Genomic DNA, 15,813 nt, shown 5'->3' on the forward strand with positions numbered 1-15,813 from the left:
TTTATTTTTCTATTTCATTTCCCTCTTTTTAAGATATATCCCCCCCCCCCCAAAAAAAAATATCATTTCTCATTTTTCAAAGTTTTTCTCCTTTGCGACCACAAGCCACGTCGGCCGTCCCTCTCCTTTACTGTCTCTCACTCTGTCTTTCGTCCGCTCTCTTACGGTAGCATAAAGGTAAGCACAACATTCTTTTTTTTTTGTTGTTTATGTAAAGTCCTTTTTTGGCAAGTTAGTTGACAAAATAATTTTTCCATTTATGGTAAGATTGTTGAGCATTCATATTCGATTTCTTGCCTTATAAATTCGGATTGTAGTTGCCATTTTCCTTGTTTGGAAAGTTGCACTTTCAACTGAACTTTCCTTTGTTGAAAACTTCTTAAAAAAGAAGAAATTCTCTTTTGGAAAGTTGTCTTTTTTAGGGAAACTTTGTTTATTGCCTTTTCCTTATTGATTTCGATTGTATCTTGATACAATCAGAATATCTAATCTATTTTTGGCAGGAATCAAGCTTTGATAGAGGATCAGACCCGATTATAGCAAGTTTTCCGTTTCTGGTGTGATCTGCTGCGTCAGCATCCGAATTTGATGTAGCAGATCGTGTTTTTTTAGGAAAGTTCTTGTACAGCTGTAGATTCGAACTTGTGGTTGCCTCTTTGGTTTCTATGTTCTATAAATAGAGCCTAGAGAGCAACCATTCGAATTACCTCTTCCATTATTCATTTTTTGCATTTATCTTTTGAGAGAAGAGAGTGTTTCTTTGTTTTGTGAGAGCCTAGCTGTTCATCTAGGTTCTAGTTGTTCTATTTCTGTTCTTACTCTGTCCTAGAGGTTGTAAAGAACTACTTGACTGAACAAGAGATTGGTCTTCGGGAGAAGACTTGATAAAGCCTTACTTCGAGAGGAAGTAAGCACTTGGTCTTCGGGAGAAGACTTGTTAAAGCCTTACTTCGGGAGGAAGTAAGCACTCACACTTCAAAGACGAAGGGAGTTCGGGCTTGAAGGTGTTTCAAGAAGTCAGATTCATAAAGTGGATTACAAAGGATTGCGACAATACTTTAGAGGGAGTCTAAACTTGTTTAAGTCAATTGTCTTTGTAATTTTGATACTTTATTAATTGATTTCATTCTCTGGGCGTGGCCCCGTGGACTAGGAGTGTTCGTGAGAACACTGATACCACGTATAAATCTCTTGTGTCAAGTTATTTATTTTTCTGCTAATATTTTATATTCTGCCTGTTTTGCTTTGCTGTAGCAGAATTACTTTTTGCTTCTGCAAACGCTTACAGTTTTATATTTTCTTATATATAACTGACATTTGCAAAAACACGGTTTTTCATTTGGTATCAGAGCGGGACACTAAACTCTTAGTGTGGTCCTATAACGTTTTTGTGTTAAAATGTCAGTTTTTGCAGAAGGAAGTTCGATTTCTAGACCACCATTGCTTAATGATTCTAACTATCCTTATTGGAAAGTTAGAATGAGGGCCTTCATCAAATCTCAAGATGAGAGAGCTTGGAGGATGGTTTTTCAGGTTGGTCTCTTCCAGTTGAGACAGATTCTTCAGGTAATACTATTATAAAATCTGAACTGGAATGGTCTATTGAATATGATAAACTTTCGGCGTACAATAGCAAAGCTTTGCATGCTATCTTTAATGGTGTAGGTGAAGGTTATATCAAATTTATATCATCTTGTGTTTCTGCCAAGGAAGCTTGGGAGATCCTTCAAACTCAGTTTGAGGGAACTTCTGATGTTAAGCGATCTAGATTTATTATGCTTCAAACTAAATTTGATGAGTTGAGAATGTCAGATAATGAAACCTTAACTGAATTCTATGAAAAATTATCTAATATTGCTAATGAATATTTTGCTCTTGGTGAAAAGCTTGATGATTCTGTTCTTGTGAGAAAAATTGTTAGAGTTCTTCCAGAAAGGTTCAATACGAAACTTTTGGCAATGGAGGAAGCTAAAGACTTTAGCACAGTGAAGGTGGAAGAATTGATGGGTTCCTTACGTACTTTTGAATTAAATCAACAGATTAAACAAAAGGACAAACCCAAATCCATTGCTGATAAAGGTCAAAGAGGTTTCGCATGTCTTGGTTCAAATGGAATGGAAAGTTCTGGAGTCACGAAGTTTGTAAAATCAAGTGTTCCAACGAACCATTCTGAGGCTACAAAGTCTGTTGTAACAGTTTTCACAGCCTGTTGCAGCAAGAGTTGTTTCTGATGCTGCAAAATCTCCAGGATTTTCGAAAAGAGTAAGATCTCAGGTAAAAAGATTTGTTCCCACTTGTCATTTTTGTGGTAGAAAAGGACATATCAGACCTAAATGTTTCACGTTGAAAAATCTGTTTAAAACAAATTATTTTGATAATTTGGAAAAATCTCAAAAGAAACATAAAGTTTTGAAACAAATATGGGTGAAAAAGAATTGTCTAGCTGGTTTTTCTGATAAAACTGCTGCATCTCAAATGTGGTATTTTGACAGTGGTTGTTCTAGACATATGACAGGTGACAAGGACTGTTTGACTAACATTCGGCCTATGCAATGTGGAGAAGTCACTTTTGGTAATGGCTTATCTGGAAAAGTTGTTGGTATGGGAACTCTAAATTTTGAAGGGTTACCTAGACTGAAAAATGTGATGTTAGTTGAAGGATTGAGGGCTAATTTACTTAGCATTAGTCAAATTTGTGACCAAGGGTTTACTGTTTCTTTTGATAGTGATCATTGCTATGTTCTTAATGATGATAATGAATGTATCTTGCAAGGATTTCGATCCAATGATAACTGTTACACTCTAACCCCTGTGTTTACTTGTCATTCAGCTATCAACAACACCACAGATTTGTGGCATGCCAAGCTTGGGCATATTAATTATAAAAACCTGAAAAAATTGTCAAATGCAGGTATTGTTCGAGGACTTCCCAAGCTTGGTAAAGAAAGTGTTGGTAAGTGTGAACCATGTCAACTTGGGAAGCAATTAAAAATCACTCACAAGCCTGTGTCTGATATCAATACCTCAAAAGTATTGGAATTGCTTCACACGGATCTTATGGGTCCAATCCAAGTTGAAAGTTTGAATGGTAAACGATATATCTTTGTTTGTGTTGATGATTTCTCACGTTTTACTTGGGTAGATTTCTTAAGAGAAAAATCTGACACTTTTGATGCCTTTAAAACTCTTTATTTGAGATTAAGAGTTGAGAAAGGTTGTAATATTGGGAAAATTGTTCGAATTCGAAGTGATCATGGTAAGGAGTTTGAAAATTCTGTGTATGATGATTTTTGTAAGTCTACAGGTATAACTCATGAATTTTCAGCTCCCAAAAATCCTCAACAAAATGGAGTTGTTGAGAGGAAGAATCGAACATTGTAGGAAATGGCAAGAGTGATGTTAAATAGCAAGAAATTGACAAAGCGCCTATGGGCTGAAGCTATTAACACAGCTTGCTATATAATAAACAGAGTGTTTATTCGTCCAGGTACCTTAAAAACATCTTATGAAATCTGGAAAGGTAAGCGCCCCAATGTAAGTCATTTTCATGTTTTTGGTTGTGTGTGTTATGTTTATAGAGATCGTGAACATATTGGTAAATTTGATGCTAAAAGTGATGTTGGTGTGTTTATTGGATATTCCTTAAACAGTAGAGCTTATCGTGTTTATAACATGAGAACTCAAACTGTTTTGGAATCAGCTAATGTGGTTGTTGATGATTTTAAAGATTTTACAGAGTTTTCCACAGAAGCCAAGATAGATAGTCTCGTGGATGCTCCTCCAGAAGCAGCAAAAGCAGATCCTGATGCTGCAGAACCCATTTCTGATGCTGCAAATGACGAATCTGCTGCTGCAATTGAGATTGGAGAACCAGAACCGTCTCTCTTGACCCATCCAAACATCATCACTGATTCTATTCAGAAAGAACCAAGCACCAGAGTCAAATTGAATCATCCAAAAGATCTCATTCTTGGAAATCCTGAAGAAAGCATGGTAACTCGCAGTAGGTATGTTAATCTGATCAGCTTTCTTTGTTTTGTTTCTCAATATGAACCGAAAAATGTGAATGAAGCCATGACCTTTGAGGAATGGCTGAATGCAATGCAAGAGGAACTCAACCAATTTGTTCGCAACAAGGTATGGATTTTGGTCCGAAGACCAAAAGGTATAAATATAATTGGAACAAAGTGGTTATTTAAAAATAAAAGTGATGAGTTCGGTACAATTGTGAGAAACAAGGCTCGTTTGGTGGCACAAGGGTACACACAGGTAGAAGGTATTGATTTTGATGAAACTTTTGCTCCTGTTGCAAGATTAGAATCTATTCGTTTACTTGTGTGTATTGCTTGTATTTTGAATATTAAATTGTTTCAAATGGATGTAAAATCTGCCTTCCTAAATGGTATTTTGAATGAGGAAGTTTATGTTGAGCAACCAAAAGGATTTGAAGATCCTCAATTTCCAGACCATGTGTACAAGCTTGAAAAAGCTTTGTATGGTCTGAAACAAGCTCCTCGAGCTTGGTATGAAAGGTTAACTCAATTTTTACTTTCTCATGATTATCAAAGAGGTAGTGTGGATAAAACTCATTTCATCAAGCATATAAAATCTGATTTTATCATTGCTCAAATTTATGTTGATGATATAGTTTTTGGTTCTACATCTAACCATGAGGTGCAGGTTTTTGTTTATCAAATGAAAAGTGAATTTGAAATGAGCATGGTTGGTGAGCTTACTTTCTTTTTGGGTCTTCAAGTGAGACAAATGGAAGGAGGTACATTTGTATCTCAAAGTAAGTCTGCTAAGAACCTTGTCAAGAAATTTGGTCTTGAATCGGCTAAGCAGGTAAGTACTCCAATGAGCACCACATTGAAATTGACAAAAGATGAGAATGGAGTAAAGGTAGACACTACACTTTATCGTAGCATGATTGGAAGTCTTTTGTATTTAACTGCTAGTCGTCCTGATATTTGTTAAAGTGTGGGAGTTTGTGCTAGATATCAAAGTAATCCTATGGAATCTCATGTATCAGCTGTAAAAAGGATTATTCAATATGTTAATAGCACTCTTGATTATGGAATTTGGCACTCGAAAGATACTAATTCTAATCTTGCTTGTTTTAGTGATGCAGATTGGGCAGGCAATGCTGATGATCGAAAGAGCACAAGTGGAGGGTGTTTCTTTCTTGGGAATAATTTAGTATCTTGGCATAGCAAGAAACAAAATTCTATTTCTTTGTCCACTGCCGAAGCTGAGTACATAGCTGCTGGCAGTTGTTGTACTCAACTGTTATGGTTGAAACAAATGTTGATTGATTATGGATTTGAATTGGGTGTTTTGACTATCTTTTGTGATAACACTAGTGCCATAAATATTTCCAAAAATCCTGTTCAACATTCTAGAACAAAGCACATTGATATAAGGCATCACTTTATCAGGGAACTTGTTAAAAATAAATCTTTGCAATTAGAATATGTTGATACTGAAAAACAATTAGCTGATATTTTCACAAAGGCCCTAGATTCAAGTCGCTTTGACTCCCTCAGAAAGTCTTTGGGAGTTTGCATTGTTTAAATCTCTCTTGTTCATATTTTTGTACAATATTGTTAAGTGATTCTTTTCTACCATTTAATCTTCTTTCATTGTAATCTGACAAATCATGTTTATGCTTTTGGATTATAATTAATTAGGATCTCGTTCTTATCATACTTTGTGATGTTGTGTTAAAAGGTTCATGTTACTCTTTATTTGTGTCTAGGATTAAATAATGTACTTATACAGAGTTGAGCAATTTTTGTTTCAGTCTTGTCAGGCCCCTTGCTGGAATAGAGCTACCCATACTGAGGTGTGAAAGCCATCTTTTGAGTAAGCTGGAACATTGTAATTAGCAACTATGATGAGGATGCACTACCATAGAAAAGGGCTACCTTCAGTATGGTGTGATAGCATCCAGTTGCGGGATCACACTGAAAAAGGCGAAAATGAAAAATCTTGCCAAGGACAATGATCCTATTTTCACTGCACACACTTATGTCTGACAAGTGTGTTCAAATTTGTAAGTCTCCTCTACTAAATTAAATTGATAATCCTTGTTCACAATCTTTAGAAACATGCATATCTTTTTCCTCAACATCAATTAAGTATGATTTGTTCCTGAGATACTGATTAGTTATTTTCTTTAAAAAGCATAACATGTATTTTATTTTGTCAATTTTCAATGATATTTGATTACATTGCTTGTTTAGAATTTCATATATGTATTGTACACTTTTTATTTTATTTTCGGTTTCTTAAAAATAAAAAAAAATAATAAAAAGGAGAGGGAGGCGTGTGAGTTGATTCATGGGCTAAGGAAATTTTGTGCTTAATTGGTAAGTATCAATATTTATTCTTCCTTGATTTATTTTTGATATGTTTCCATTTGAAGATTTATCTTTTATATGGTAATGTGTCTTTAATCTTGAAAGATTGACTTATTTTTGGAAATATTGTTGGTAATTCTAGTTTCCTTTTATTTATTTTTTTTTTAAAAAAAGGAAAGGAGTTGCAAGAGAATGGGCGGTTTCCTTTTGTGTTCTTGGGCTGGTAGTTTCTCTTTTTAAGTTGGTTTCCTCTTTTGATCCTCTCTCACATGATTATAGAAACCAACTTCCTTTGTTTTTTATAACCTAGCTACCCAATCCCTATTTTTTGTGTTCTTGCTTCTTTGTTTCTCATTCTTCTTTCAAAAATTCATTGCTACAACTAAGAACCTAGGGCATCCAAGGAAAATGGTGGAATCCGAACAAGCCCCCTCAAATGCTCTTCTTGTTGCTCCAATCGTCTTGCTGCCATGGAGGAGGTTCAGCAAGAGATGTCCAAGCAGCTGTCCTCATTGATCAAGCTTTATGGGGCATAAGTTTTCTTTCTTTTTGTTTTTGTTGGACATATTTCTATATTTTCATTTCTTTTTGTCTTTGGCCCTTATAGATAAACAAAAAGGGGGAGTAATTGTATACTCAACTGTCTAGGGGGAGTTGAGGTTTGTGTTTGTGTTTGTGTTTGTGTTTGTGTTCGTCGTTGGTCAAAGTTAGCTTTTTATTTTAGTTTAATGTTGTGCTTCTCAGGGGGAGTTTTTATGTTTGTTTCGCTAACTTTGTTTTGTAGGTGTTTGTTAATTAATAATATTTTGATTATCTAAAGTACCAAAGGGGGAGATTGTTAGGTCCTTTTTTGGCAATTTAGTTGTCAAAATTTTTTTTTAATTAATGTGCATCTTATTGAGCATTCAATTTGTTTTTATCAACTCTAGACCCTTTTTCCACGGGGAGTTGTGGTTGGTTAGTACTTGTGAACATATCTTTTAAAGTTAGCTTGTTTTTTGGTTTCTTTGTGATATTCGATTGTGTTACTCAGGGGGAGTAGTATCTTTTGCTCTTGCTAACATTGCCTTGCAGGTACTTTATGTTAAAAATTATTTTGTTCATCTAAAGTGCCAAAGGGGGAGATTGTAAAGTCCTTTTTTGGCAAGTTAGTTGACAAAATAATTTTTCCATTTATGGTAAGATTGTTGAGCATTCATATTCGATTTCTTGCCTTATAAATTCGGATTGTAGTTGCCCTTTTGCTTGTTTGGAAAGTTGCACTTTCAGCTGAACTTTTCTTTGTTGAAAACTTCTTAAAAAAGAAGAAATTCTCTTTTGGAAAGTTGTGTTTTTTAGGGAAACTTTGTTTATTGCCTTTTCCTTATTGATTTCGATTGTATCTTGATACAATCAGAATATCTAATCTATTTTTGGCAGGAATCAAGCTTTGATAGAGGATCAGACCCGATTATAGCAAGTTTCCCGTTTCTGGTGTGATCTGCTGCGTCAGCATCCGAATCTGATGTAGCAGATCGTGTTTTTTTTAGGAAAGGTCTTGTACAGCTGTAGATTCGAACTTGTGGTTGCCTCTTTGGTTTCTATGTTCTATAAATAGAGCCTAGAGAGCAACCATTCGAATTACCTCTTCCATTATTCATTTTTTGCATTTATCTTTTGAGAGAAGAGAGTGTTTCTTTGTTTTGTGAGAGGCTAGTTGTTCATCTAGGTTCTAGTTGTTCTATTTCTGTTCTTACTCTGTCCTAGAGGTTGTAAAGAACTACTTGACTGAACAAGAGATTGGTCTTCGGGAGAAGACTTGATAAAGCCTTACTTCGGGAGGAAGTAAGCACTTGGTCTTCGGGAGAAGACTTGTTGAAGCCTTACTTCGGGAGGAAGTAAGCACTCACACTTCAAAGACGAAGGGAGTTCGGGCTTGAAGGTGTTTCAAGAAGTCAGATTCATAAAGTGGATTACAAAGGATTGCGGCAATACTTTAGAGGGAGTCTAAACTTGTTTAAGTCAATTGTCTTTGTAATTTTGATACTTTATTAATTGATTTCATTCTCTGGGCGTGGCCCCGTGGACTAGGAGTGTTCGTGAGAACACTGATACCACGTATAAATCTCTTGTGTCAAGTTATTTATTTTTCTACTAATATTTTATATTCTGCTTGTTTTGCTTTGCTGTAGCAGAATTACTTTCTGCTTCTGCAAACGCTTACAGTTTTATATTTTCTTATATATAACTGACATTTGCAAAAACACGGTTTTTCAGTTTAAATTTCTATTAGTCATGATTTGGTTTATTGATATTGATCTGCATGTGTGTTCGAAATAAATCCAAAGCCAATGCGAAGAAAGTTTCAAGGATCGTCAAGTGAAAAGTAATCTGAAACCTGTCAAAGAAAATTTTGATGAGGATGAAGATGAGCACAACAACAGTAGAGGAGGATGAAGCTTGTAAGGGTTTTGGAACGAATGCGATATATGCAAGAAGTAGTTTCAAGGAGGATGACGACGATAATTTTTTTTTTTGGGGTAATCCACTATAGCGACGGTTTAAAACCGTCAGCTATACTATAGGCCATGGTTTAGTATAGTCGACGGTTTTAAACCGTGGCCTATAGTATCGACTATAGCCGACAGTTTAAAACCATCGGGAATTCTTTTATGACGACATTTTATTCTACCCAGTATTCGCGACGCTCGTATAGGCGATAGTTTTATAGACCGTCGGGAATTCTTTACCCGACGGTGTAAAAATGTTGGGAATTCTGGGTTTTTTAGTAGTGGGACCTCGATTCAGACCTGGAACCCGAACCTCGGACCTTAACCCGAATCCAGACCCAGATCTAGACCGGAATCACAAACCTGAACCCAAACGTGGTCTGACACTAGGGACCGGAGCTGGGTTTGGGTCAAGGGTCGAGGTATAGGTCTGGATCCGAGCTCGGGTCCGAGAGTCGGGGTCAGGGGTTCGAGTTTGGGTCCATGGGTCCCGGTTTGGGTCTAAAGTTCGAGTCCGGGACAAGTTCTGGGTCATAGTCCACGCTGTGGTTGGGATTGGTTGGGGAGTCCAATTCAACACAATACTATACAATACAATTCATTACCGTATACCAAACGAGATTATCACCATCTAGAACATCATAATTTCCACACTACTAGTTTTTTTTTTTTCCGCTTAACTCACACTACTTGTTTAATTATTATAAAAAAAAAGACTTTTTGTGGCCCTTAAATCAATAATTCATCTCCATGCTGCATCAATATACGAGTTTACTAACTAATTAATATACAGATCAATCTAACTGATATTTAATGGGGATATATCTAACAACTTTGATCAGCTCCATGAAAAATAAAATATGTAAATCTAAGTGTCCACCAAAATCAATCCACTCCATTAGAACGTAGTCCATATATAAAATAAAGTTTTGGTAAATGCGCAGACGAATGTTGAATACGCAGTACTGAATGACTAATAATATGGTGTGGTGCCTTGCATAAGTAATGACACATATATCAAATAATATTCCACTACGTTTACACCGACTACTCTTTAGTCTTTTTTATTTGATCTCCCATCATCATATTAAAACTTGCAAAGAAAGGAAAGCATGAGGTTGTTACACTTCTGTGTTTTACTATGGTTGTGTGACAAGTGGCCAATTCATCAGAGAATGTATATCTTCAAACTCTAGTAGTGCTTGTAAAGTAAGGAACCGATCCAAGCATACACACCATCATTTCAAGTTAAAGCAAAATAATAAATATACCCTTCACTGACGTGGGCTACTTAATACCTACAAACAATAAGATTTGTGGCCAATATATTCACTCTGCTACTAAATGAAATCAATTGTTTATTATATGTATTTATAATATAATATTAAAATATATATTATACATACCTTATGCGTATCTAATAAATTAATAGAGTTTGTTGTGTCAAATCTGTTAGTTTTAATAAAAATCTTAATTTAATTGTTAAAAAATAAAGTGGTGACTCTTATAAAAATGATAATTTTCCAAAACATTGGAAGTAATAATTATGATTATTAATTAATAAATAATATAAAAATTAATTGTTAAATACATAAAGGAAAATAAATGTATTATACTAATATTATTAAATTTATTAAAATTAATATTAAATAATTAATGAAATAATTTTAAGTTTCAACATTTTTATTGATAAATCAGCAACTATATTATTACTCCAAATAACAATTTGTAGTGTAGTACACAAGGGCAAAGCAGCCGAGATAACCTTCTTTTTGAACTTACTCTTGTTAGTCTTTCCAATCCACTTACTTGATTTGATTCGTGGCAAGAAGGTAGAGCAAGAGATGTCACTTTTGCCAGCATATTTTTGTGCTGACAAAAGTTAGTATTGTGCTGGTAAAATATAATTTACCTATGATGCGTTGGTAAAAGGGGGTTGGCAAATCAATATTGGTATTAGAATTTTTGCCAGCATAAAATGAAAAGCGCTGGCAAAAAAGACTTTTCCTAGCGCGTAAATGTGCTGGTAAAAGTTAGATTTTAGTCACTGGAAATGTACGCTGGTAAAACTTTGATCTCTTTGCCAGCACAGTTTGTGAAATGCGCTGGTAAAAGTTACTTTTACCAACGCAGTAGCAAACTGTGCTGGTAAAAGTGACATTTCTTGTAGTGGAGGTAGTTCCCCAATGAAGCCATTCTTTAAATCTGCTCCAAACAACTCATAGAAAAAGAACACTCGAAGAATAAGTGTTCTAACGATTCGTCTCCACTATTACATAAGAGAGAAGAAGCATTATCAATAATGCTAAATTTTTGCAACCTATCTTTAGTTTTGATTCTTCTAAGCATAGCTAACCACAAAATAAAGTTATGCTTAGGAATGTTGAATCGACCACTACAAATTTTTTTACTTTTAGTCACAACAAAACTTGTGGCTAGCTATAAAACTAAAATAGTTATGACTAATTATAAATCATCATTCTTATGTTGTGACTAAAAAATTTGTGACTAAAAGTATTAGTCACAAAAATCATAAATTGTTGTGACTAAATGTGTTTTTAATCACAATACTTTTGTAACTAAAACTAAATTAGTGACAACTTCTATCTAAATATTATGTTTTAGTCACAAGTAACTTTTTGTTGTGACTAAAAGTCACATTTTTAGTCACAAAAAATTTATATTGTAACTAAAAAGCTATCACTAAAAGTAGTTATTTTTTGTAGTGGGCTCCAAATGTTGCTTTATGCTACTCTAGGCGGATTTGCACATAACAATTGATACCCTTGAGATATCTTATAGCTGCTGCCAATTAACTGTTTGATTTAATTAAACTCTTCATTTTTTTTTCTTTTATTATAACCAGCTTCCTTCAATACCAACTAGCTTAGGAACTACAAGAACAAGGTAGCTAATTTAAGAATTGATAAATTTGGTAACAGCCTTAGTTTTTACTAAAATAGCGTGTTTGGCCAACTCCCTGGGAGCACAAGCCTCACAGCAGTCTGGATCTCCCGAGATGTGATTGTCGGCTTCTTGTTGTACCTAGTGAGTTTTGAGGCCTCTTGGGCAAGCTTCTTGAAGATATCCACTACAAAAATAACTACTTTTAGTGATAACTTTTTATTCACAACATAAATTTTTTGTGACTCAATGTGACTTTTGGTCACAACAAAAAACTACTTCTGACTAAAATATAGTATTTAGACACACGTTGTCACTAATTTACTTTTAGTCATAACAAGTATTGTGATTAAAACTATATTTAGTCATAACAAATTATAATTTTTGTGACGAATATCTTTAGCCACAGAATTTTAGTCACAACATAGGAATTATAATTTATAATTAGTCACAATTTTTTTTACTTTTAATCATAAATTTTATTGTGACTAAAAGTAAAACTTTTTGTAGTGATCATTGATGAAGGAGTTCATGATGCGCCCATTGCGTTGCTTGTGATACTCATATTTATGTGAACCTATTTTTGAAGATGTCAATCTTGTAGGTTAAGTTTCAATAATTAATACATAAAAATTAAATAATTTAAGGATTTCAAAATATTAAGAAATCTATATAATATGATTTTAATAATTATATACATAAATATTTTAATACATATAAGTTTTGTCAATTTCTTTTTTCCAACAATGTTAGGCACTTAATTAGGTCTCAATCTTAATTACAAAAGTAACTGGAATTTAATTAGATATTTTCATAAGATAAATGGAGTTTTAAAATTATATTTGAACCCCATAATTTATATTTTGAGATTGAGAGGAACCATATATTCATGTATTGTTTTTGAAACTAAATTGAAACAAATTAATGGAAGATTAAACCAAATTTGTTTTCCTAGAGTAATTGTTTTATTTTTTTTTTTCATATTCTTATGTTTAATTTAGTTATTTTGATTGTAAAATTATATTTGAATACTGTAAGTAATTTTTCTTAAAACCATGATTTTACTATAATTAGCCTAAATAAAAATACAAAAAGAACAACAAATTACAAAACGTGCATGCACATATATATATACTAGGGTGAAGTTACGTGCAAATGCACGAATGCTTCTCTCCAATTTTAGTGTGCTTCTTGTCTCACTATTCGACGACTTTACATCCTTTTAAATTGAACATTTAGGGCTCGTTTAGAACGTCGTATTAAGTCATGTTATATTATATTATATTGAATTAGATTATATATTATATTTATATAATACTATGTTAAATTTTAATTTATACTAAAATGTTGTATATTTAAGTATCCATAACAATTAATACCACAGATAGTTTTACATAAAAATATTGCATAAAATATAATTTAATATAATACTATACAATATAATACGGTGCAATACAGCATACCAAACGAACCATGAGAAAATTCAAGAACAAAATTAAAGTAAAAGAAAAAAAAAATAAACTATACATTTAAATGTAAATATACAATGAAAAAAATTATAAATTTAATGTAACATTTTTTCTCATAAATGTTAGTAGTTAATAAATACAATAAATACAAATTATTGCTATATATTAATCCAATTTTTTTACAGAGTTGCCAATAACAACATTCAATATTCAAAGTCATACATAAAAGCCTAAATATTTACTTTGACACTCTTAGCCTACTTTATAGAATATCAACAACTCTTTCATTTGATGTAAGTGTTGTGTAAGGCCGCGTATAAATTATAATAAGCTGCAATAGTAAACCATTAATAAATCAAAAATAGTCCAATAGAATCAGCTACATCATACTCTAATAGAACAACCACATTAATGTTTTAGGCTCTCATATAAGTCATGTGGTATATACTTTCCTCCTCTCTGATAAAGTGAATCTAGTTATATCTCATCTCATGCTAAAAATGTCTACACATCAACATATGAATAAAAGGATCTAATTGAAATTGGCAAATAACATATGTGAATGTCATTCAGTACTTAGTATTGCGTCTAACCTTTAAAAAAAAAATCTAAAATTAACACATAAAAGAATAGATGATGTGTTGACCTTTTAATTGTTCCAACGAATAAAATGATACCCCCACATATATAATTGTTCTAAAAACAAAAAAGAATATAACAAGTACCAGACAAATGATCAATCACAATTATCATTTTAGCTCATTAGAAAATCTTTATGTCATTAATTGTTTATGTAAGGTAAATTCGTAACAATTTTGATTTATGACACTAAAAGTTCATACTTCTATTCACAAGAGAAGAAACATTATCATTCCACTTTGTCTAATAAATGACAAGTGACAAGATATCATTCTAATTAATACACTACATTTAGAAATTGAAGAAAACAATGCTTCTGTCTTGTTGAAGTCACCTGCCTATTTAAAAAAGCAAACCATGCTCAATTTATTAGGATTCTTGACATAATGGACCAAACCCAGCATTGCAAATGTATTTTTTATTTTCTGTTTGCTAGTTTTAGTGCTCTTAGATTTGAATCTTTACATTGATTGATATCAAGCATACATGTAGATTGGCAAATAGTAAATCGTTTCATTTGATGAATAATTCCATAACAATGAATTTGGCAAAGTAAACAAACAAATTTGATGTCCACCACATGATTAGTATTGCTACTTGGAGTCGTAAAGGCTAATTCTAACCTGGTGCTCCAAGAAGACCATTCAAGCTCTGCTTTGTAGATTGTATCGTTCCATGCAAGATTTTAAACAGAAAAAGATCAAAAGTTACAAGAATTGATCAATTAATACAATGATTTGAAGGATTACTTTTCTAATTCCTTACTCACATCTATTCAAAGTGGCAACACCATTAATAATAATGGGTGAATACCAACTATATATATTGTCTAGCTTTTATGAACATAATAACGAGAAAGGTAATTTAAATTTATCTGCTTAAAGCCAAAAAGGTCCCGATCATACTCCATTAACTACAATAGTTTCAGAGAAAGCGTGATTGGCAAAGCAACCACTCACCCCTAAAACAGTGAATAGGAGAACCAACCAGACAGAAGGGTCCCTATTTCGTTTCAATTTTAAAAGAAGATATCTCAATTGGATAAACATATACATGTAATTTAATTAAAAAAAAATTGAATAGTTTGAGAGCAGTATGAATCAAGATTAAATGCGTACAATGAAAGATAAGTATTTTAGTTCAATCAAATTAATGTGAGAAAAGTTATTCAATGATCAATTCTATCATAATAAAAAAAACAATAAGAAAAACCAATAGTATAAAATTAGTGACTATGTACAGAACAAAGAACAATTTGATCACAACAATGTTAAGAAAGATACTACTTAAATTGTATTTAGAAGCCCACCAATGGTCCCTTCAAAAAAAAAAAGAAAAGCCTACCAATGCTTCTTCAAAAATACCCATAATTATACAACCTGATCAAATAATATTAAAACAAGTGTTGATTTTACTAATTCATAAAAAGGGAAGCAATATCCAAAAATTTGTTCTTCTCAATGAACAAGAAACCAGATGTAAAGTAGTTATTTTACTCATTTTCAAACTTAATAATCTCATTCTATCAAATATCTATTTGCTCAAAACCATAAGCAATAACAAATCAAATATGATTATGTGTAAATTGTCAACCAATATTCAAATCACTCATACTAATGGGCTTTTCCTCGATCTCTATGTTGAAATAAACTTTGTGGGTCACTTTTTCCAAATACAAAACTATTTCCTGTGAAACATTCAAATAAAAAATAATGAACCATTCTTTGAATACCAAAACAAAGGGTCCAATTACAAAGACAAAAGCATAGAAATTACCTCATAGGGCTCCTTTTTCGACAATAGCTTGTACAAGGCTTCGCTTAATATGTTTTGATATCAGTTACCCAAACATTAAACTTAGAACAATTACAATGGATCATAATAAAAAAGGAGATCTTTCATAAACCCATTATCCTCTCAAATTTATATAGCTAACAAATTACCATTTTG

Source organism: Cannabis sativa, chromosome 1, assembly GCF_029168945.1.
Source record: "Cannabis sativa cultivar Pink pepper isolate KNU-18-1 chromosome 1, ASM2916894v1, whole genome shotgun sequence".
Classification (NCBI taxonomy): domain Eukaryota; kingdom Viridiplantae; phylum Streptophyta; class Magnoliopsida; order Rosales; family Cannabaceae; genus Cannabis; species Cannabis sativa.